A 26072-nucleotide genomic window follows, 5' to 3' on the forward strand; every position below is an offset into this window, starting at 1 on the left:
GTTAAAGCCTTCTCAGCTATAGTTGATAGCCAAAACTCACAGGAACCTCAGATTTTAGACCCCAATGGGCCTGGATTCCTGTGACCTTTCGCCACCCCTTGGGAACCTTGCCTGCATGCGAACTCGAGAGCTTTTACTGAAAGGAGATTCCTCAACGCTCAATGGCTCCTGAATGAATTAAAACCCACAGTGTCCACTTCTTCATTCTTGAAATATGGCTAGGCCAATACCATGAAGTTTTTGAGAATTCCATGACCAGATATGCCTGGAGAACCTTTAGATCTCCTGTTGCTCATCATGACTGAACCAGCGAGTGCCATTTTTGACTGAGTGGAATTCATGACCATGGTGAAGAACAGAGAGGCCAGTGAGTAGGAGCCAGCAGGGAACTGGGCCTGGAGCAATGGAGTGCAGGTCTGTGATCCAACATCTGTTGCGGGCCCCTGTGGTTCTGTCATTGGCTTCCAAATGACATGTGACTGACAAGGTGCAGCCAGTAGACCCGAAAATATAAAGGCATGTTGTTGTGGGGAGAGGATTTGGTGCAATGCTCAGAAACAAGTTGCTACGCTCAAGTGGGAAAGACATATGGGGTAGCAGGCCAGTTTGTGTTTTTGCCTTCAGACCCTGACTCACTCCACTTGGTAGAACTCCCTCCAGCACTGTGTACTGGTTGACCTTTTTGTATTTCAAAAACAAACACCAATTTTCCAGGGAAGCTGTAAGAAATGCCATTAAAACTGGGCTTTGAGCCAAAAGCTTCACAATGCACCCAGGGAGACATACATACCCCAACGGCTACAGTTACCTGCATAGATAGGATTCAGCTCTGCTGCCTCCTGTTCCTATTGGAAAATATGAACCCATGTCCTCCTGTTCACATAGACTCAGACCAAGCTTTCATGATCTCACTACAAAGGAAGCTAAAACACAAAGCTATATTTCTAGTGGATGAATGACAGAGGCAGATAGTCAAAAAGTCATTAGGCCAGCAAAGTTCCATGTTTGTGGAATGTTTACCCTGTCCTCTAGTTTTGGGATCTCTTCTGCCACACCCAAGTTTGTGAGCTCCACAGAATTTCCAATTCCAGATATGGATTCACAGATTTTTTTCCTCTTCTCCTCTCATTGTGTCTTCTTTGGGGTGATAGTAATGTCCAGGCATTGTGGTGGATGTCAGTGGAAGATTTTTATGTGCCACGTGTTCCCATATGTATTAGACTCATTTTCCGTTTTGCCATTTGAAATACTGAATCTCTGACACTAACTCATAACCTTCTAGGCTCTGACTAACATCGATAAAAATAATGCTAAAAGAATAGAAGTAGAGGCATTTGATAGGAGGCATGGTGTATACTTGCACTTGCCTTTTGCTTCATCACAGATACATCTTATAAAACCTGTGACACATTTTTCTCATTTTACTTCTCCAAGAATTTTCAAAAGTAACAAATATGTAACTTCCTGACTTTCTGTCTCTGTCGCCTGGGTCACAATGTATATTTTTATATACATATACGTATATAATCCTACTGCCATCACAGGTATATTTTTGAGAGTACTCTCACTTTGGTAAATACGAATTTCATGGAGAGATCACTGCCCCCCAATACAATGAGGTAACTGAAAATTCAAGCTGCGGTGAGCTTTATACTTCAACAAGTTTAGACATGAAACAATGTAGAGGAAAATGAATATTTGGGGTACATATGTGAATGATATATATATCCCCTTATGAATTTCGATTGGCATACATAATAATACATTTTAATGTAATATATATATATATATATATATATATATATATATATAATAAATTTGCAAACATGAACTATATGTTTCATATACTTATACTACCTTGATTCTTTCATGTCCATCTGTGTGGATTTATAATCAACTTTTCAGGAGATATTTTTCAGAAATATTCATTTTCTTGACATACATATTCATTTCAAAATACTCAAAATGAACTTCAGTGAATATTGAGTACTAACCCTAATATTTCTACAGTAAGTGACCCAGTTTGACATCAATGAAAGTATATTCATATGGGACATGATGTGTATTTTGAATTAAATTTTTATTCAAAATTGTTATATTCCTATTTCTTCAGTACATATACATCATAGGATGTATCATTTCATCCACAATTCACAAATTGATATGCATATGATTCACTTTCATTCACTCCCTGTATCAGATCCCATGTATTTCTCCATGTTGCTTTAATTGCTTTCTCATGAGATTTCTTTTATATCACATAACTTTTGAATTCCATCATCATTTTCAAAGCAAAACTCAAACACAATTTTTTTTCATTAGTAACCCTAATATTACCACTACATGTATAACTACTTGGATTGAATGTTTGTATGTGAATACAAGATTTCATGTATTTTTTAATATATCAATTCAATCTATTATTTAAAATAGTAACCTTTTACATTTTTTATTCACCATATGGTCTATTCATGCATCATCTCAATATACATAAACCCAGAGTACACCTATTTTTATCCCCAAACTAAATGATAGGGTTTCAAAACATGCTCCCAGAAATGGTGGAAGAAATACTCATGTCACCTGCTCCATATATTCCATTCATCACATCATGTTCTGGACACAAATCCAAAACTCACACTTATCTTATTCTTCTACCAAAGCCTCATTTTAAAGAGGGCATGGATTAATAAAATCAACTATGTCTGCATTGCCTATGTTTTCAAATTTCAATCCTATGGTGAGTATACACTTGATTCTTTCAAGGATAGTGTGTTCAACTACCCCGCTGTTGAAATTATTCCTGATCTTATCACTATTTTGTACTTTGCCTGATCTCCTAACATCCTGATTGATATCAATTCCACAAGTGCCTTGTTGTGACTGACTCTTCATGTGTGCTGACATTCCCATTTACACTTTAATAGAAATTCATTGGATTGCAAAAAGGGCTTTTGGTCCAAATTAAACTCACTATTCTTCCTTACCCTAGACTGAAATCCTGCCTACTCTCTCTATTTCACTGCAAGTTCTCTTTTACATTCAGTAGTCCCAGGTACAAGATCTCAGGCCATTGTCTATGGATTTAGAGGACTCATCTCTGCAGAACACAATTCAAAACTATATATCCAAATCAAGGGCCCAACAAACTTGTGTGCTTCAGATCTTACCTAGTTTTCTATTTTCATACTTACATTTTACCTTACATTCCTATAAATATCCCTGTTGCCCAATACCGGTATTCATCCAGCAGAATGACTCCTAACTTAAATCGAACATGATATGTCCCTTAACCATACTCTGTTCCCTCAATCTATTTTCACATAACAGCAGGTCCTGAGTTGATCTTGCCATACAGGTATGTAAGGAATCCTAGAGCTGCTGAGAAGCTCAAAGGTAGATGCAGGAATGATCCCTGGAGCAAATGTAGGCAGCTAGGTAGGACCTGTGAGGTCTAAAGTCATCTTCCATGGCCAAAAACCCAGTCAGGATGAAGGGATGAGTCTGAATCAGCCTCTTTCTTCTCAATGCAGGGAAGATGGACACAATCAGGTCTGTGTGGATTGCTGATCCCGGGCTCCTAGAGTATATAAACATATATGTCTTGTGAAAATGTCACAGGAAGGTGGGGCAGCCTCCATCTCATGGGACCCTTGGAAACAACTTTTAGGACAAAGTGGTTGCCAAGGCAGTGACCTCATTCACTTCCCTGAAGGAAGTGACCTCACCTCACTTCCTTGGTGATGGAACTCTCTGAACTTGGGATCCAGGAGGCGAGGCATCCAGAGGCAGTTCCACTCCCATTGGGCTCACTTGATTGTCTGTACCAAGGCCAGAGTCATTCTTTGTTGGTACCAAGTGATGTGTGGATAGCCAAATTCCTTGAATGAACTCAACAGGGGCTTTTTCTGAGAAAGAAGTGTTGGCTCATTGCTGGCTCCTGACAACTACACAGAGATGGCCAAGGAGACCAGAGCTGAGACAGGACAGGCCACTGCTGAGGAACATATTTTCACCCACCAGTCAGAAGACAGAGTGGATAGATGCAGACCAAATACAGGGGTGGTTTGTGTGTCTCAGTGGGTGTGTTGAGGGCCATGTGGGAGTGTTTTTGTTAGAATAGTGGTCTTTTGTGTGGTGGTTGGAAAAAATGAATGGGTCCACCTCAGCTTGAACTCTGGTGTGATGCCATTAGAGACTGAGTTCTGGAACTGATCTCAGAGAACTATTGCCATGAATTGTGTTGGGATTTTATAAGGCCAGGCATTAGAGGAGCCTTTGGAAACTGAAATCTAGGCCGAGGGTGACTTTCTCCACAGCACTGGGAATCTCAGCCAGGATTTCACATGATTTTGCTGTTAAAGCCTTCTCAGCTATAGTTGAGAGCCAAAACTCACAGGAACCTCAGATTTTAGACCCCAATGGGCCTGGATTCCTGTGACCTTTTGTCACTCCTTGGGAACCTTGCCTGCATGCGATCTCGAGAGCTTTTACTGAAAGGAGATTCCTCAACACTTAATGGCTCCTGAATGAATCAAAACCCACAGTGTCCACTTCTTCAGTCTTGAAATATGGCTAGGCCAATACCATGAAGTTTTTGAGAATCCCATGACCAGAAATCACTGGAGAACATTTAGATCTCCTGTTGCTCAACATGACTGAACCAGCGAGTGCCAATTTTGACTGAGTGGAATTCATGACCATGGTGAAGAACTGAGAGGCCAGTGAGTAGGAGCCAGCAGGGAACTGGGACTGGAGCAATGGAGTGCAGGTGTGTGATTCAACATCTGTGGTGGGCCCCTGTGGTTCTGTCATTGGCTTCCATATGACATGTCACTGACAAGGTGCACCCAGTAGACCTGAAAATATAAAGGCATGTTATTGTGGGGAGAGGATTTGGTGCAATGCTCAGAAACAAGTTGTTTCTGTCAAGTGGGAAAGATATATGGGGTAGCAGCTCAGTTTGTGTTTTTGCCTTCAGACCCTGACTCACCCCACGTGGCAGAGCTCCCTCCAGCACTGTGTCCTGGTTGACCTTTTTGTATTTCAAAAACAAACACCAATTTTCCAGGGAAGCTGTAAGAAATGCCATTAAAACTGGGCTTTGAGCCAAAGGCTTCACAATGCACCCAGGGAGACATTCATACCCCAAGGGCCACAGTTACCTGCATAGAGAGGATTCAGCTCTGCTGCCTCCTGTTCCTATTGGAAAATATGAACCCCTGTCCTTTTGTTCACATAGACTCAGACCAAATTTTCATGATTTCACTACAAAGGAAGCTAAAACACAAAGCAATATTTCTAGTGGACGAATTTCAGAGGCAGATAGTCAAGAAGTCATTAGGCCAGCAAAGTTCCACGTTTGTGGAATGTTTATCCTGTCCCCTACTTTTGGGATCTCTTCTGTCACACCCAAGTTTGTGAGCTCCACAGAATTTCCAATTCCAGATATGCATTCACAGATTTTTTTTCCTCTTCTCCTCTGATTGTGTCTTCTTTGGGGTGATAATAATGTCCAGGCATTATGGTGGATGACAGTAGAAGAATTTTATGTGCCACGTGTTCCCATATGTATTAGACTCATTTTCCTTTTTGCCATTTGAAATATTGAATCTCTGACACTAACCCATAACCTTCTAGGCTCTGACTACTTATCCTAATATCGATAAAAATAATTCTAAAGGAATAGAAGTAGAGGCATTTGATCGGAGGCATGGTATATACTTGGACTTGCCTTTTGCTTCATCAGATATATATATTATAAAACCTGTGAAACATTTTTCTCATTTTACTTCTCCAAGAATTTTCAAAATCAACAAATATGTAACTTCCTGACTCCCTGCCTCTGTTGCCTGGGTCACAATGTATATTTTTTATATACATATATATAATCCTACTTTCATCACAGGTATATTTTTGAGAGTACTCTCACTTTGGTAAATATGAATTTCATGAAGAGATCATTGCCCCCCAATACACTGAGGTAACTGAAAATTCAAGCTGTGGTGAGCTTTATACTTCAAGTTTAGACATGAAACAATATAGAGGAAAATGAAGATTTTGGGTACATATGTGAAGGATATATATCCCCTTATGAATTTCGATTGGCATACATACTATTACATTTTAATGTATTAAATGTATATATACATCCATATATATATATATATATATATATATATATATATATATATATATATTATGAATTTGCAATCATGAACTATATGTGTCATATACTTACACTTCCTTGATTGTTTTATGTCCATCTGTGTGGATTTTTAATCAACTTTTCAGGAGATATTTTTCAGAAATATTCATTGTCTTGACATACATATTCATTTCGAAATACTCAGAATGAACTTCATTTAATATTGAGTAATAACCCTAATATTTCTACAGTAAGTGACCCAGTTTAACATCAATGAAAGTGTATTCATATGGGACATGATGTGTATTTTGAATTAAATTTTTATTCAAAATTTTTATATTACTATTTCTTCAGTATATATACATCATAGGATATATCATTTCATCCACAATTCACAAATTGATATGCATATGATTCACTTTCATTCACTTTCTGGATCAGATCCCATGTATTTCTCCATGTTGCTTTACTTGCTTTTTCATGAGATTTCTTTTATATCACATAACTTTTGAATTCCTTCATCATTTTCAAAGCAAAACTCAAACACAGCTTGTTATAATTATTAACCCTTATATTACCACTACATGTATAACTACTTGGATTGAATGTTTGTATGTGAATACCAGATTTAATGTATTGTTTAAAATATCAATTCAATCCATTATTTAAAATAGTAACCTGTTATTTTTTTTTATTCACCATATGATATATTCATGCATCATCTCTATATACATAAACCCAGGGTACACCTATTTTTTTCTCCAAACTCTAAATCATAGTGTTTCAAAACATGCTCCCAGAAATGGTGGAAGAAATACGCATGTCACCTGCTGCATGTATTCCTTTCATCACATCATGTTCTGGACACAAGATGCAAAATTCACACTTATCTTATTCTTCTCCCAAAGCCTCATTTTAAAGAGAGCATGGATTACTAAAATCATCTACGTCTGCATTGCCTATTGTTTTCAAATTTCAATCCTAAGGTGAGTATATACTTGATTCTTTCAAGTATAGTGTGTTCAACTACCCCCTGTTGAAATTGTCCCTGATCTTATCACTCATTTTATACTTTGCCTGATCTCCTAACATCCTTATTGATACCTATTTCCCCAAGTGTCTTGTTGTGACTGACTCTTCATGTATGCTGACATTCCCATTTACACTTTAATAGAAATTCATTGGATTGCAAAAAGGGACCCTTTGATCCAAATCCTAAACTCACTCTTCTTCCTTACCCTAGAATGGAATCCTGCCTACTCTCTCTATTTCACTGCAAGTTCTCTTTTACTTTCAGTAGTCCCAGGTACAAGATCTTAGGCCATTGTCTATGGATTTAGAGTATTCATCTCTGCAGAATATAATTCAAAACAATGTATCCAATTCAAGGGCCCAACAACTTGTGTGCTTCAGATCTTACCTAGTTTTCTATTTTCATCTTTCCATTTCTTCTTACATTCATATGAATATCCCAGTTGCTCAATACCCGTATTCATCCAGCAGAATGACTCCTAACCCAAATCGAACATGATATGACCCTTAACCATACTATCTTCCCTCAATCTATTTTCCCGTAACAGCAGGTCCTGAGTTGATCTTGCCATACAGGTATGTAGGGAATCCTACAGCTGCTGAGAAGCTCAAAGGTAGATGTAGAAATGATCCCTGGAGCAAATGTAGGCAGCTAGGTAGGACCTGTGAGGTCTAAAGTCATCTTCCATGGCCAAATCCGAGTCAGGATGAAGGGATGAGTCTGAATCAGCCTCTTTCTTCTCAATGCAGGGAAGATGGACACAATCAGGTCTGTGTGGATTGCTGATCCTGGGCTCCTAGGGTATATAGACCTTTATGTATTGTGAAAATGTCACAGGAAGGTGGGGCAGCCTCCATCTCATGGGACCCTTGGAAACAACTGTTAGGATAAAGTGGTTGCCAAGGCAGTGACCTCATTCACTTCCCTGAAGGAAGTGACCTCACCTCACTTCCTTGGTGATGGAACTCTCTGAACTTGGGATCCAGGAGGCGAGGCATCCAGAGGCAGTTCCACTCCCATTGGGCTCACTTGATTGTCTGTACCAAGGCCAGAGTCATTCTTTGTTGGTACCTAGTGATGTGTAGATAGCCAATGCCTTGAATGGTCTCAACAGGGGCCTTTCCTGAGAAAGAAGTGTTGGCTCATTGCTGGCTCCTGACAACTACACAGAGATGGCCAAGGAGACCAGAGCTGAGAGAGGACAGGCCACTGCTGATAAAAAATGGGACAATGGAATCACCCTTTTGCCTATATCCTGGAACTTCAATCAAAACCAGTGAGAAATTTGAGCAAAATTCTTTGAACTTTATAGGCAATATGTGATACAGAAATGTGATATATTATCATAAAAAACAAATTAATGACCCCAAATTAAATTATCCAGAAAAAATATTGAAAGGGCATTAATTAAAAACATTGTGTAAATAGGGGAAAAAAAGCCCAATCTAACAGAGCTTCCTAAAATTCAAGTACATAACAGCACTTGAGATACTTTCATTTATCTTTTTTATAGTTTCTTGTATATTGTTCAAGTGTATTTTCCTCCTCATTTGATGAAAACTTCTTGAGACTCAAAGGACTATTATGTATTTTGTGGTTTTTTTTTTCATTATGCCTGCTGGGATATTTACTAGAATAAAAGTTAAACCAGAATTTGACAGTTGAATTGCTGGAAAATAGGTCAGGATGTGTTGTAGTCAAATTTTATATACTTCTATTCAATTAATAGTTATGTTTTAAAACTAAATTTATAATCATTTCAATCTCTAACCTAAAAAACAGTATGTGTGTCTTAGTATAGACACTATAATATGCTTCAAGTACACAAGTAGAATGTTCAAACAGTCTTGAAATTTTAAAAATAAAAGAGAAAAAAAAGAACATCCAAGACAGTAAAATATAGCAAAATAATGAAATAATATGTGGGCAATTTCCCTATTCCTCAACAAAAAGGAAATCCATTTTTAAAATGACAAGTTTTTTTTTAGTTCCTAAAGGATTACTTTTTGATTTTAAAATAATACACTTTTATTTAATTGTTAAAACATTATGAATGCCCACACAGAAATGCCTACTTGGTAATGCTGATATTTTAATCCAAGTATGGTGGCATACACCCATATTCTCAGCCAATCTGGACTCTGAGGCATGAGTACTGTAAGTTCCAGTCCAGATTGGGAAATTTAGTGAAACCCTATCTCAATTTTTTTAATTGATTTTATTTTTTTTAAATACAATACAGCAGAATGCATTACAATTCTTATTTCACATAGAGAGCACAATTTTTCATAGCTTTTTATATAAAGTATGTTTACGCAATTCATGCCTTTTACATGTACTTTGTCAGTTTTTTTGCATTATTTCAATTCTTATTACACATTTATACCACAATTTTTCATATCTCTGTTTCTATATAAAGTATGTTGACACCCAATTCGAGTCTTTATACATGTACTTTGGATAATGATGTCAATCACATTCCTCCATCCTTGCTAATCCCCTGCCCCCTCCTTTTCCCTCCCATCCCTCTTCCCTATCTAGAATTCTTCTAATCCTCCCATGCTCCCCATCCCTACTCCACTATGAGTCAATTTTTTTTAAAGAGAGAGAGAGAGAGAGAGAGAGAGAGAGAGAGAGAGAGAGAGATAATTTTTTAATATTTATTTTTTAGTTTTCGGTGGACACAATATTTTTATTTTTTGTGTGGTGCTGAGGATTGAACCCAGTGCCCTGCGCATGCCAGGTGAGCCGCTACCACTTGGGCTACATCCCCAGACCATGAGTCAATTTTTTTTTAAGAAAAGTTTGAGGAAGTTGCTCAGTGGTAGAACACTTGGGTTAAATTAACAGTACAAAAAACCCTGATATTTTAAAAATTAGACATAAACATATTCATATGTACACATGCACACACAAAGCTAAGAAATGTTTGTCTTTTTTCAATTTTAGGGGAGCCTATGGTCATGATGTAGGAAAACACCCTTGGATTGTAGGAGATGAGAGCATTGTAGGCCTTATGAAGGACATTGTAGGTAAGTATATAATTCAAAGAATCCCCCCCACTCCAATGGTCATTAGTGTCATTTAGTTATAAATGTTAAGTTATAAAGTCAAAATATTATTGATTAATATACTGAACTTCTACCCTAAACCATAGCAAAAAATGATAACTATACCTTTAGGTTAGGTTTGTTCATTCAAAGATTGATGTGATGAAAATAACCAGGTTATTTGGCACCAAAACGAAATGCACCTATTATATTTTCTTGGATATCTTTAAACGAATATACACCCACTTAAAACTTGTTCATTTTATTAACTTACAGTTGAACACATTTAGGGCTGGGGATGTATATAGCTAAATGCCTGAGGCCCTGGGTTTCAATCCTAGTACAATAATAAAAATAAACTTCACTAAATTGTATATAATATCACTACATAATAAAATAAACACTAAGTTACACATGTTACAACTATAAACTAGAATTCATATTTTGGCTCATTTCAACTTAATTCCTGAGGATCTATTTAAATTTAAGCCAAGTGTACTTGAAAATAATACAGCTAATCTGTTTTGATGTTCACATGAATTTAAGTGAATTACATATACTATTGATGGTATGAATCATAGTTTTAGATGGCAAATTGTTAACATTTTGGAAAAAGTTACTCATTTAATTGGGTTGAATATCCAGCATTGATTGAAATCTTACTTGAAATTTAGAGTACTGATCAAAAATTAATGACATTTCAGCAACGGAATTGGTGTTATTTGTAAATATTTGAATGAATTTGAGAAACTTAAAATGCTTTGCAAAGCCTCTCTGCGTTACAAGTATAAAAATATACTTTTTGGTGTTACTCACATTGCTTCATCTGACTTGAATTCAGGCCGGTAATCAGATGATTAAACAAACATGAAGTTTGAATGGAATTAGAATGGGAAAAGTAGAGTGGGAATGTAGCCCAGTGGCAAAGCATTTGCCTTCTATGTACAAGGCCCTTGTTCATTCTAACGTGTGTGAACACACACACACACACACACACACACACACACACACATACAATATTGTCATAAGGAGCCAGGTTTGGTGGTATGCACCTATAAACGTACCTACTTGAGAGGCTAAGGCATGAGGATCACTTGAATCTGGGAGTGAAAGAACAGCCTGGGCAACATAACTAGACCCTACTTCAAAAACAAAGAAAAATTCGAGTGGAGGATAGGACTTATATACAGAAATAATTAGGACAAATCATTAAAATCTGTGGAATATCATTGCAATAAATATTGCACCTTTGCTATATGTCAGGACTTGTGGTAGTCCCTGAAAGGAAATGGTGAAAAGAATACTATCATTATTCTCATGAGACTCCCAGTAAAGGAAGATAGAAAGAAATGCAAAATACATACATACATAAGCAAGTAAAATACAGAGAAACAAAATGAATCATGAGAACCCATGCTACAAAAAGACATATAATTCTCCAGCTGATGGAGACAGAACATGTATTTAATTACTTTTTTTCCCCTGAAATCTTGCAAAACCCTTGAAGGAATTAGGGGTTTACTTTTTGTAAACCCCTGGGCTGGGGTTGTGGATCAGTGGCAGAGCATTTGTCTTTGATATGTGAGGCACTGAGTTTGATCCTCAGCACCACATAAAATTAAACAAATAAAATAAAGACATTCTGTCCATCTACAACTACAAAAATTTTTCTTTTTTTCTTTTTAAAGTAAACCCCTAAAGAACTAAATAGAAAGCAAAGAGGATGGTACCAGTGACATTTTATGAGTTAGCTAGCAAGAGAACAAGTTGTCCAAAAATAAATAAATAAAAAGTAAATAAAATTTGAGTCTCCAATGGTGAAAAATGGAAAGTTACAATTTTACCTTTTAGATCTGTCAAAGGCTTGGAAATTACTGAAATTAAGCACCTCTAGAAATGGAGGTGAAAACAGGATAAAAACAGATTTGTGGAAAGTCTGTCTAAAATGTAACTAGAATACAACATACCTGTTTGAGTCACCTTTTTTTGCTACTGTGACTGAAAGACCCAAACAGAATAATATTAGAGGAGGAAACGTTTATTGAGGGCTCATAGTTTCAATGTACTCAGTCCATAGACAGCCAGCTCTATTCCTTGAGCCTTAAGGTGAGGCTGAACATCATGGCAAAAGAGTGTGTGGAGGGAAGCAGCTCACATGATGATCAGTAAGCAGAAAGAGGCCTTCACTTGCCAAATACAAATATATAATCCGAATTCATGCAATCTCCTCCAGCCACATCCCACTTGCTTCAATTACCACTCAGTTAATCCCATCAGGTGATTAATTCTCTAACTGTGTTAAGGCTCTCACAACCCAATAATTCTCCTTTAAACTTTCTTTCATTGTCTCATACATGAGCTTTTAGGGGGAACCTCACATCCAAATTTTAATAATGGTATTTCATGATTCCAGGGGAATCTTCCAGACCTTTCTCCAGGAGAAGCCTGGTTAGTCTCTGAGGAAGGGAGAAAAAGCAATATTGAAAACAAATTTTAAGGTTGCCCACTGCTGAATACCAATACTTGGGATATGGGTGTTGGTAGTGAGGAATCGGGTTTCTCCAAAGTTGGCCCTGAAGAATTTAGAGGGGCTAGCTCCTCAAACCTCTGTCTGGCCAGCTTAAGGGCACAAATGACTCATGGGAAGAAAAGGAGGTCTGTATGCTTCAGGGTAGTCAGGTGTCTTATCAGGTAAGATTAGCATCTTCTCTGGAATGTGAGAATAGACCTCAGCCTCCTAGGGGTAGCTTCTGTTATTGGATTAAGACTTTCCCTTACAACCTCACAAACATTAATTACCAATGAATCGGCACTATCTCCAAGTACATGAATATTTTAGTCAGTTTTTTTTTTTAAGGCTGTGACTAAAGGGACCCAATCAGAATCAGAACAACTGTAGAGGAAAGTTTATTTGGGGTCTCATGGTTCCAGAGGTCTCAATCCATAGATACCAGATGCTGCAGTCTGGCTAGGCATAATTCAGGAGCCACTTGTCAAAAGAAACTAACTTTATTTTCAGAACCACACAAACCAAACAAAAGAGATCCTCAGGAAAAACCCTCAGAGCCCAACTGCCACCACCAGCTTCCCACATGCCACTCCCCCATCCCCCAGCCTCCCCACCTCCCACAATCCTCCTGCTCTTGAGGCCGATTGGTTGGGTCGTATGGGTGGAGCCAAAAAAGTCCCCCAATGAGCAGCTCCGTGGCCTGAAAGGGCAGGGAAACAGTCCAATGAGCATCACTGCAGAGGAGCCAATCAGCTAGATGTTGCTGGGGCCGCTGTGAGCAAATCATCAGATGGCAGTCTGAAGGTTTGCTGGGGCCCCTTTGGCTGTGGCTCTCAACATCTCCCCCTATCTGTTTAAACAACAAGCATGTGGCTTAGGGACTGTGCCTGCCTTAGGTTGTCCAATAGTACATATGGTTCTTACTCGTTATCGGATGAGCTGACCTCAAGGAGTCAGCCTCCTCTCTTAGGTTGGTACCATTGCAATTGGATCCTACCCATCACTGACTACCGGTCCAGTATACAGCCACACCTGTGAAGAGGTCTTTGTACCAGCGGGGGGGGTGAGGTTCTTTGCCTCACCTCTGTTTTCCCCCAAATTTAAGCTGAACGGTCATGACAAGCAGAAGGGAGGAAGATACACCAAGCCAATTGATGGCTCTTTTTGGAAAAATTGTACCACCAATGACATCATCAGCAAAAATACCCCAACACTACCACAAGTCACTGCACAAACAGATAGTTCACAATGCATACAGGTGAGTTCACAATGCATACAAGTGATACATAGTGCAGGCAAGTTCTGCAAGCAGTTCAGTGAAGGCTATTGCAGAAACTGAAGATTGGTTTTATCTTTGTCTTCACCAGCACTGGGATGAAGATAGGAATTCTGGCAATAATGGCTAAAGAAAACATTATGTAACATTCCAGAAGGCACTAAAAGAAAACGATTTTCTTAACAATTTACATTATCTTGAAGAGAATTATTAAATATAATAAAAAGGAAAGGTGAAAGTAAACAAACAGATCTGTTAACCTCCTTTTTTGTTCACATTTTAAAACAATCCTCAACAGCTGTTTACCCAATTTAAATTAAACCATTTAAATCACGTGAAATAAAAAAATTTGGATCCATTTTTTCATGAGCGCTCATCATATATGATATATGGACATACGTACATTCAAACATATAACACAAAACACAAGTGTGCACACATAATATAATATACAACACATAACATAATAGTAAAGGCCTTATAACTTTTTACAGGTGAAATCTCCATTGCAATGTTTAAAAACTCTATAGTCAAAAAAAATAGAACTGATCACCAAAACATTAACCTAGGTCTGTATGAGCTCAAAAAACAAAATAGAACTTCATGATATGGGAAAGAGCAATAATAAAATAGATATTGAAAAAAGCATTCTGGTTCTGAAGCAGATGTAAGAATAACCAAACTGGAGTTCTGGATATTAGCTGTAATAAATTTGAGCCAAATCATCTTCTTTTTGTTCTGTAGAAATCGCTTTAGTTAATCTCTCTGGAATCCAAATCGGCTGCTGTTCTCCCTGTGGAAACACACAAACAGACCCCCAACTCCAGACAATTACTGGGTCAGGTATTCAGACCATCCAACATGTTTTTTATAGAGGGAAATCAAAAGCAGGGCAGGGCTTTGCCCACCATGGCATGGTGCTTGAATTTGCTTGACATTTCTGCAAGTTGCTCTTAAGGAACTTGGTGATTGTTCATGCAATCAATACTCAAAAAATTTGTTCATTCATTCAACACTCAAAAATTCAACCAATAAAAATATTCATTCTAATCTCTTCAGAAATTTAGATTGATTTCAGAGAGAAGATAAAAGGAACTGTTGAAAGCATCAACTGTTGTTGAAACAAGATCAATCAGTTAAAGTCTGTTGAAGAGTCTTGAAAGCCCACCACTATCTCCAAGAAGTCTTTCTTTCCTATCTTCTCTTCTTTTCCTGCTATTCTGTCCAGTTACTTAGGATGAATGCATGCTCATGGCATATATTAATTACTGTTCATTCTTAAAGTGGAAAATGATGTAATCATTAAGCTTTTTATTTCCAAAACATCTATATTACTTATGCCGAAATTTGGGGAGGGTCTCTTTGAATAGGAAAATATCTCTGCTTAGGCCAATTGATGCCTTTCACCCTTCTTCTTCTCCTTATCATCATCATCATCATCATTATCATCATTCTTTCCCTCTACTCCTCATCTCTTCTCCTTCTTCTTCTTCCCCTCCTCTTCCTCCCCTTCCCCTTCTCCTCCTCCCCCTTCTTTATCCACCTATAAAACTAGATTTTGTGTAAATTTATTGATGCATAAGTAAACATCATTTACATTGGTGTGATGATAAGAACCTTATATGAAGGGATTGCTTTTCCTATGTCCCATGACAAATTCTAGAGTTCAATTATATGACAATGAGTACATCTGAAATCAAGTAACACAAAGTTCAGCCTGAGTTAAGCATATTTTTATAGAGAGTTGAGCAAATGCATTATGTGCCTTGGCCTTAATTTATCTTGTATAATATGTTTATTCTATCTTATTGTCTTGCTTCTTGGATAGATATGTATGTAGATTACAAAATATTAAGGTCTATAGAAGAAGAATTGTATATGAGTCCACTATTTCAATTTAAACTTTATAATAATATAGTTAAAGTAAAACATAATAGGTCTTTTGAAAGAAACACCTAAAAATAAAAGATTAATACATACTATATCCTTGCATGATAGTAATAATAATACTATCATTAGTTTCATTAATTTTTGTTCCTATTGTCTTAAATTTTTGTTTATGCCAAAAGGATAAGGAGTTGTGTAAAAATACATTTTACTATCACAAAAAATACAGATTTATTGTCAGAATACCCCATTTAGTGAAAACTATTTTAAATACATCTGCCTCTTCATGGTTAAAATTACTTTGATTTTCAACATGTTTGTTTAGAAAAAAAAGCAGACCTTTGAAGAGTTATACAGCCTGTTGCACCACCTATATATATTCTCACTGGAACAACCAAGGTCTTTAATCACTTGCCTGAGTTTCAACATCTTCAATAGTTAGAGAATTTTAATGTGAACTTCATATTCTAACAAACATAAGGACAATGTTTGCCTTTTGAAAGTAAAGATAGTATCTTAAAAAATGGGTCATAACTGGTTTATATCAAAGATAAGTTAGAATCACCTAGGGGATGCTAATTCATTAATTACTTCATCATTTAGTTTTCCAATCTATGAAGTAATATATTTTGTAGTTACATAGCCTCAAGGAACAAATAGTAACTATAAAACATTTACTTATCTGTCTGTCTTCTCTTCATGTATCTTATAGGACTTTATTAAAATATCCATTATATTAAAATATTATGTGGAGCAAATTTGAAGGTTTATAGCTTGTACCTGGAATGTCATCCAGGTCTCTGTGAAAGAAAAATTGGTGCTTTCAGGACAGTAAACATGGCATAACTTTGAAGGTTAACAGCTTAAGAATAGACAACACAGCTTGCTTTTACCAATTAAAATTGTAAAAAATTAATATATGAAGTCCCAATGGGTGTTCAACACGGATAAGGACTACTGGTCTAGGCTCATGATTATGTATTCATCTCTTAGTCTAAAAAGAGCCATATGCAATCAAATAACAATACAAATAATTTAAAAGATGTTTGTGATATGTTTCTGATATGGTATATTCTTCTATTGGATGCTCTATATAGCCAGGGAAGTGCCAGCAAATAGTCAAGGATCTCAAAGTTGATTTTGCACCTGGAAAAGAGAATAGAAAAGGAGGGAGGGAACAAGACTACTGAATTTCTGGACATGACACCATTAGCCAAATTCTACCTTCATTAACTAAATGCTTAGTGGACAAAACACACTTCCCATAATGAAGAGAACTTTGCCCAGGTGGTGAGTCTTCAGTGTTTTAGGTCCATTTCTTCTGCAGGGAATGGTTTTCTAACCTGGGGGGATATGTGATGACTATGGAAGTGGACTAAATTTGGGCATCTGTAATTACATTAGCTTGCAATTAAGCAGACTTGTGGTGGGAGGATTAATGTCAGAAGATTCCCCATTTTTCAATCTTGTGTCTACATCAATAAGATTGAACTAATTGCTAATTGGCATTTAGAAAATGAACTACTCTGGTGCCCTCGAGCAGTGCTGTAATATGGCAAGGAATTAGGAATATGATATTTCTTTCTTCAATAACAGAGAGGTATTTATTCCTGGAAGTAACATAGTCTCATTAAAATATTTTAATCTAAAATATAGCAAAATATATGAACCATCAAACTAGTGTTGATAGGACCAATTCACTATTTAGGGCATACATTTATTCACAAGAGATGGATTTCCTAGAAATCATTATTTTGGACTAAATTATTAGAAACTCACATCATCCATCAAAAAATAAGACAAAGCTTCTCTCCAAATAACCCTTCTTATCCCCATCTCCCACCCACCATTGCAACTATCTTCATGTCTTTGATTCACATTGTAATATAGTATTTTGAGTGTTTTCCCCATTGCCTTGGAATAGAATATTCTAATATATTTAGTGATTTTCAGAATTTTATGTTTCTAAAGAAATGTATAGCTTGGGAAACATATACAAATAATTTTCTTTATGTACTACTATTACTATCTAAATAAATAAATGCATATTCTCAAGAATTATTACTATAAAATTATAGTTTATAGATTTCTTTTTTTAAAAGAGAGAGAGAGAATTTTTTTAATATTCATTTTTTAGTTTTCGGCGGACATGACATCTTTGTTTGTATGTGGTGCTGAGGATCAAACCCGGGCTGCACGCATGCCAGGTGAGTGTGCTACCACTTGAGCCACATCCCCAGCCCCAAGTTTATAGATTTCTTTAACAGACCTGTTTAAGTGGACATGGCTTTCCCTTTCTTTTAGAGTCATTGGAATAAAATAATGATTGTTAAAATATGGTTTCTTCAAAATGCTAAATATTTGGGGTTTAATTTCAATCATTCACAATCAGCATTATTTATATAGAGCACTATTTTCTAAAATGTGGCTCAAGATTTCCATGATGGTCTATGGAAAAGTTATCTGTGTTCAAAACTCTTTGAGAAAATTTACGTGTACTATTATCCATGTGGAGGCACACAATACACACCAAACCAAAGGTCATAAGGAGTTCTAAGTAAAATATTTCTTGGTTTATTCTGTATTTGAAAGATTTATATAATTATTGAAACCCCTCTCTCTTGAGGTTACACGCTGCAGAACTGATGTTCAACCTAACTTATTTTGAAAAACATTGTTCAGGAATCGTTTGGTGTGAAAGGCAAAAGCTGACTACTTACAGAAAAATAATCTAAGTCACCTTGAAATTCCTAATTTCCACATTCTTTTAGTCTGTTAATTGAATATCTGAAATGTGTTCCTGGAAGTAACATAGCGTCTCATTAAAATATTTTATTCTAAAATATAGCAAAATATATGAACCATCAAACTAGTGTTGATAGGACCAACTCACTATTTAGAGCATATATTTCTTCACAAGATACAGATTTCCTAGAAATCATTATGTTGGAAATAAATCTTTCTTAATGTGTGGGCAAATAGTCATTGAAAGTTCCATTATTATCATCAAAATCATTATTTCAAAATTTGCCTTAATAAATAATCCAAATTTTCTCATTTAGAATTTCTTATATTATTTAAATGATACAGAAGATGGAATCAGAAAAATTTTGTAAAATAAATATGCATTAAAAAAACAAAAGGATAGCTATACACACATATATATATATATATATATATATATATATATATATACACACACACACACACATATGTGTATGTATGTATGTGTGTGTATATTTGTGTGTGTGTGTGTGTGAATATATATATATATATATATATATATATATATATATATATATATATATATTTACTTAATTGAAGGCACATGAGCAAGAAATGAGTGATATTAAAGCTAAGATGAGGCTAGGCCTTCACAAGAAATTTTTTGATTTTTACTGCTTCTTTAGCAAACTAGGAAAGTACAGCAGTAGACTGATAGCTACTGGCTACAGGCAAATATCTTGTTGGTCTTCACATCGTATATTTAGACTAACTATGTGATATAAATTTGGTTTTGTATTACTAAAAATTTTCCAGCAATTTTTTCAGTATCTGAAAACTGTCATTTATTCAGTTATATAAATGCAGAGTTAGAACTACTTGAACTGGCACAAAAAAAAATCTATGGGTTTTCCACTTGAATTCCATAAAAGAAAATCTTTTTCCCCCCATTCCAGGCTTCCAAATTGTGAATTGGTTGTAACTCTGTGTCATCATTCCCATATCTTAGTTTATTGGTTGGGAAACTAAAAAACTATAATATGACTGATAATCTGTTCTAGAATAAACTAAACCTAACATGAGGTTATATATGTTATTTATTTCTTTAGAATGTCAGTAGTTGTTTTTTTCAGTGTGAACATGTCAATTACCAAATTATCATTGAGGCCTTGTACCTCCATGTAGTATTGAATGAAGCAAGTGTTTGAGGCTCTAAAATGATGCTCCCCATGGCACAATTTCATCTGCTCAGGTATTATTTTTTTCTTACAACAAGAACCTTTCATTTGCATGGACCTCAGCGAAAGAGAAATGGCCCTGTGAGCTCCTTCCTGATGAATGAATTCTGAACAAGAATGACAATTATCCCACATTTATAGAATAGAATGAGAAATTCATATCATTTCCAAGTGTCTTCACACTTTCATAGAAAATTGGTGAGCTCTGAGGTTCAGTATGCAAGGCAGTCTTGAAACTGCAGCTCCTCCCTCCCAGGAACTGCATTTTTCTCTCAGTCTGAGTGAACATTTAGAAATCTGTGACACAATGCACAATGATAGTGGCCACATGTGTGCAAACAAGTGTCTCATTGAAAGCAAGGAAGCACATTGTTTTATAGGTTCCTTAGAACCTTAAAACTATGGCTGCCTCCGTGCATACTCATGCACACAGTGGTATTTCAGTACTGCTGGCATATCTAGCAAACAAAATATGGTTCAAATGGCTTAACAATCCTAGAAACGGAAGGCTCCAGTTTAATGAGGTCTCCTCTGCTTGAAATTAAAGTGGAAGAGTTTTACAGAGAACAGTATTCAATAACAACATATTAAATGATAAACACAGATTGCTTAAAATCAGATGGGCCATATTAAGAAAAGCATTTTAGCTCATCATGATATGTAGCACCTTATTTAAATTAGGAGGTGTTAATTCATAGCTTGAATAATATATTAATATAATATGTAAAGTGAATGGCATTGTTAATCACAGTCGCGCCTGGAACAACTTTGCTTCTGTGCACTGAATGTTAATTTTGCAAAACATTAATTTCAAAGATTTTGCAGCAGTGCTTTTGTAATTAAATATTAATGTCACATGTTATTGCAGTAGCATGTTTATGAAAGCCGGCAACACTTCAAGTCAACTCATTTGTTTTTATATTTATTCTTGTACATCTGCAATCCCTTCCATTTCACAATTTCAAAGTGAAGGCCATTTTGAATAGTCAATATGTGAACATTTTTTCATTGTAAGCATTTTTTAACATCCAACAGGGTAAATATTTAATGTTGTGTTTTTAGTTGGTATAATTTTTCAGAAAATTGGCTATAACTTTTAACAACTCAAAGGTACCTAAACAGTCTCAGTTTTGGCTTAAGTGATCTGAAAATAAAGTAGCAATAAATGTGATGAAGCTGTGTAAAAATATTTAAGAATTAGAGGTGTTATGTGAAAGTTTGAAATTAGAATTACAATTCTATGCACAAGATATCTTAGCACTTACTTATTTTAATATTTTTTTTTATTATGGCGCTGTATTATCTCAAGAAATTTAAAAGATGGAATTGACTTTTGGTTAACTTTTTCTAAGTTCCATAACTAGACAAAGAATAGAAAAATTTAACCTGTTACTTATTACATGATTTGAAATTACACATTTATTTTAAAATATAATTGCCATCTTACTCCAAGTTTATACTCTTTTTATTTCACTATATTTGGTTAGACCAAATCACTACAGCTGGTGATTTTGTACAGATGCACCCTGTTTATTAATTACTTTTAGCTTAAAAATTAAGTCATTTCCATTTGTGAACCTAGATAACAAGAAATGCAATTCTAGACATTATAGTTCAAAAATATTATTTTATGCACCTAGCAAAGTTGTCTTCTACAATGAAATCCCTTTTTAAAAATTACATTTTTTAAAAAAATATTATGGAATAAATTATCCATATTACCAAAAAAATCTAGGAAAAATCAAGATATATTATGTTTGTTTATGGGCACATTTAACAGTTAAAAATTCTGTCTGCACCTGATGTTGCATGTTAACAGCTAATGCCATTTGACAGTGATGAAATTAAAGGATGAAGAAGAGATACAAACTACATTTTACAAGCATGATGGGTCTCTAACAATATCATTTAAAAATTATTTGTCACTATTTAAAATGAACCTTTACCCTTTAAACTATGCCATTGCGCTCATTTGTCCTGTCACCACTGACAGGCTATATGACTCACACACAAAAATGGTCATTAGGTACTGCATCTTCATCTTATTTAAAAAAAAATAGAGAAAGAAGGAAAGAAAGCATTTTGATGCTTCTAAAAGCCTGTAATTATTTTCATCTGAAGAGATAGTGTTGCTCAGAAGGTAATTTAATAACCTTTGCATGTACCTGGGGAATGCCTCTCCAGGGAACCAAGGTGCCGACATGCCATTCAGTCGTCAAAACATGACCTTTAATGGTTGCTTGGAGAGAAGTTAGCGTGGAATGTTGTACACAGTGCAATGCTAATTCTGCTTTCTAATATATGCAAAATTTAGTTCTTGAGCAATGATCTTTGTAATATGAGATAATATAGGTACTGCTCCAGGAAACAAAAGAAATTGCAATGTGAAAGTCTCCCCCCCACCACCACCACACATAATCTTTTATACTTCAGTTTGAAGTAGCTAACAACTTGCACAATCTGTATAAAAAATAGTGCAAAATACTCCAGAAGTCTTTGCTTCCTTTCCTCCTTTGAGTTGGTTGATGAATTCTATTTTATATACTATGGAAATGTAAAACAGGATTAAAGGGATTTCTTTGATAAGTTTATTTTTTCAAATAAGACTTGGCCCCAACTCTGTGAACAAGAAAAAGCAATGCTTACCTTTCATATACCCTCTCTGTTTTATAACACAATGTATGTGGCTAGTTGAAATTACTAATGCAGTTACTGAATTAGTTTTTTAAAATCTTTCATGGATTTTCAATGTGAAAATATGGCATTTTGAATACTCGCATAGACAAAAAAGAGGCACAGGCTGTTTCCTGTAACAACCAGGTTCAGAAACTCCTTATTTTGGTAGTCTGATATTAGATCCCACCTTAGTTAGAAATGCTAGGATTTCAACTCCTACCACTGACATGCCATCTGTCAATTTATTAGCACGCTGGTGCAGTAAGCCACTGAACAGGCTATATCAATTCGTTTAGTTTTTTTCTTTAAAATCTCTTTAATCCTCAGCTCTGCTCTCTCAACCCGTCAGCATTAAAGATTTATGTGGCACTTTTTTTCATTGCCACACCTGAATATGGATTAATAAATTGGCTGTAAATAATTCATATCTGGGAATAAGTTTCCATTACTGACCAATGTTGTAATTTAATACACTGTATTATGGGTTATACAATTTTAGATTGTTTTCTGTGTGCATTCTGCAGTCAGGCAGACAACAGTTTAAGTAAAAATAGTGAGGTGTTTGTTCAGCTTATTTTCACATTCACTCTGTGTGCTCAAATCAGCAACAGGGCTAAAGGAAGCAGAAACCTACTTTCAACTGCATGTTTTTCTGCTATTTATGGAAATCCTTTTTTTTGAAGCACTTGACCTAAAACAAAGTATGAAAATATGTAATAGCATATTATTGATAAATTTGAAGAAGAAATAAAATGTGTTAATGTCGGTGACTCAAAATCTTGGTTCTTGAGAATCAAAGTATAATCTTGATTCTTGAACCCAAAGGTTAACTTTCCTGTTCAATGCTTGATTATTCTATGCATAAAATGCCAATAATAAAATCATAATTTATTTGACAGTTAGGTTTGAACGAGGCTACTGGGTCAAATACGCAAAAGCTATTTTTAAAGCATAGGCAAGTGTTTACTCTTAAAAGAGCTTTAAACAATTTAAGATTAAGTTGGGTATAGTAAAAATTAATAATAGATTAATACATAAAAATCTATGAAGACACATAAGATAATGATTTAAAAAGGAATAATTTAAAGAGATGAATTAAAATGTCGAATCAGAAAAGAAGGCCAGCATAAACTAGGAAAAAACATGCTGTGAATAAAGTCTGTTAGATCTTGAAATAGGAGAACTGCTAAATAATGCATAGTTTTATTTTTCTATCATTTGCATAAACCTTAAGAGAGTATTTATTTGTGTAAAACTTGATGTATCAAGTAAGGAGAATGAAAAAAATGGCATTCATTTTGTTTTCATTTTGATATTTAGGAAAAATACTCTGTTACATATGGACTACTTAGACCTAACCATCTCACTGAATGTGCTGTGCGCCTTGAGCCAGGTTGGAAAGGGCTGGCTGAAGAGCAATGCCCTGGTCTTGCTGCAGGCAATGCAGGTTGGCCCATGCTCTGCTGGGAAGCAGATGGTGAGGCAATGCTTGTAGTCACACTTACCTACCTTGCTAAATCTATAATCCCTCACTGGACACGGAGCCAAGGCAGGCTTTGGAGGCAGAAAGGAGGTTACAATCTGGGCTTGGGTAGTGACTGCCAGAACTGAGAAAACAGCTCAGAAATTTCAAATGCTTAACAAGTTATCTGTCTTGTCCCTAAGCCAGTGCAGCATTTTTAAAAGTAATTAAGACATGATTGAAAAATGTGTATGCCATCTAAATACAAAAATCTTCAAAAATCACCAAAACCAATAGTTAAAAGCCACATTTAATGTGACATTATGCAAAAATACATTTAAAATGAACTGTATTTTTGTGATTGAAAGGAAATACATTGAGTAAAAAATAAAAAAGAGGAAGCATTTATTTTGAAGAAAAAAAGCATTTTATTTTCTTTATAAATCTGGACCTTATAGAAGGAAAACATTCCATACATGCCTATAAATATGAAATATTTTCCTTCTATAAGAAAATACATAGCTATGCAACATGATATCGATACTAACGTAGACTTCTCTATGAGTTATCTTTTAAAAAAATTAAATGATTAGTTAATTTTCATATATATAATGCTTATGTATGTATATGTATGTTTTTACATGTGTGAATGGGGTTCATCATCAACACAGACATTATAAATCAGAAATACAAAATAAAAATATTGAGTGGGTAGCCAAATTCTAATCATTTGTAATAAAAGAGATAGTAAGTGCCATCTGTTTAATGTAAAAAAAATGATAAAATGCATACATATCTCGTAAACTAAAACCATGGAGTGTTCATATAAAACAAAATATGCATAAAATGTCAACATATTCCATTAGGACTGGATTGACTTAAATTCTATACAATAATATATAAGAAAAAGCTAACTCTTCTAATTACAAGTTGTGCATAACAGTGGCTTATTTTAAATAGGTTTTAGTCTATCTAGTGGGTATTAGAAAAATCCCTTGGTTTTTTTCCTCTGTATTTTCAATCATTCCTCATTCTCTTGGACATCATCCTTACTAAACATTCTTAGATATCCTAGCAGTAAAATTCATTGATGAGCATATATTTTGTAGTTTTCATCAGTCCACTGCAACGTCTATATTTTGATCCCTTGACAAAGGGCTACTGGTACTCTCTGTGTATTTGTGAATAATTTGAGCTTACCATTCAGGGACCATCATCAGATCCTTTTCTCACTCTCTTTTTATTCCCTTTTTCCATTGCTTCTCTTTATAAAGTACTTACTTCGTCTTTACTTAAACTTGGAACATTCTTTTAATTTCTTCTCTTTGTGAACCTCCTTCAGAATTCATTTCTTGCTAGTACCTACATCACTCAGTATGTCCTTTCCTGATAATACTGTTTTCTTCAGAAACTCATATGAAGAAATAAGAATGTAGAAGCTTTATTATCTGCCCCATCTTGTAATTCAAGAATGTGCCTTGATAGGAGACATGTGTAGGTCAGTATTTATAAAAGGACATATGAGAGCAAAAATAATTATTATAATACATTTTGGAAATATTAAGTGTAGTTTTTTCACACAATAATGTGCTTGATATTTGTAATGATTATCTTATCATTGCTGCATCAGAAAAAATAAACTCTAAATATAATAATATTTACAAGGTTTTTTTAATTATCAGTAGGAAACTTTACTATAAAAAGTCATCAAAAGATTTAAAGTAGTTTCACTTCATCCCTTTACCAAAAATGATGTACCTTATGATATTTGCACCTATTTAATTTTTGTTTTGATTGATGGATACTTTCATGGACTTTTAAACAAGTCGAGTTAATGTAATTAAAGGTTGATTTAATGTTAATATTCTGTTCTTGGATGAGAACACAAAGGAAGTAAACTTTAAAGGTTATTTTTAACAATCCAAATTTCCTATAAAATCATATTTATGTTAATATCAAAGATTGAGCTAGGACATTATGAGCGTCAACAATTTAAAACCAAAAATGAGCAAAAGATATAAAATATTTTACTAAGAGATAAAAACAATATAAATTTGTCTTTAGTATAA

This window comes from Callospermophilus lateralis, unplaced genomic scaffold, assembly GCF_048772815.1.
Source record: "Callospermophilus lateralis isolate mCalLat2 unplaced genomic scaffold, mCalLat2.hap1 Scaffold_1600, whole genome shotgun sequence".
Lineage (NCBI taxonomy): Eukaryota > Metazoa > Chordata > Mammalia > Rodentia > Sciuridae > Callospermophilus > Callospermophilus lateralis.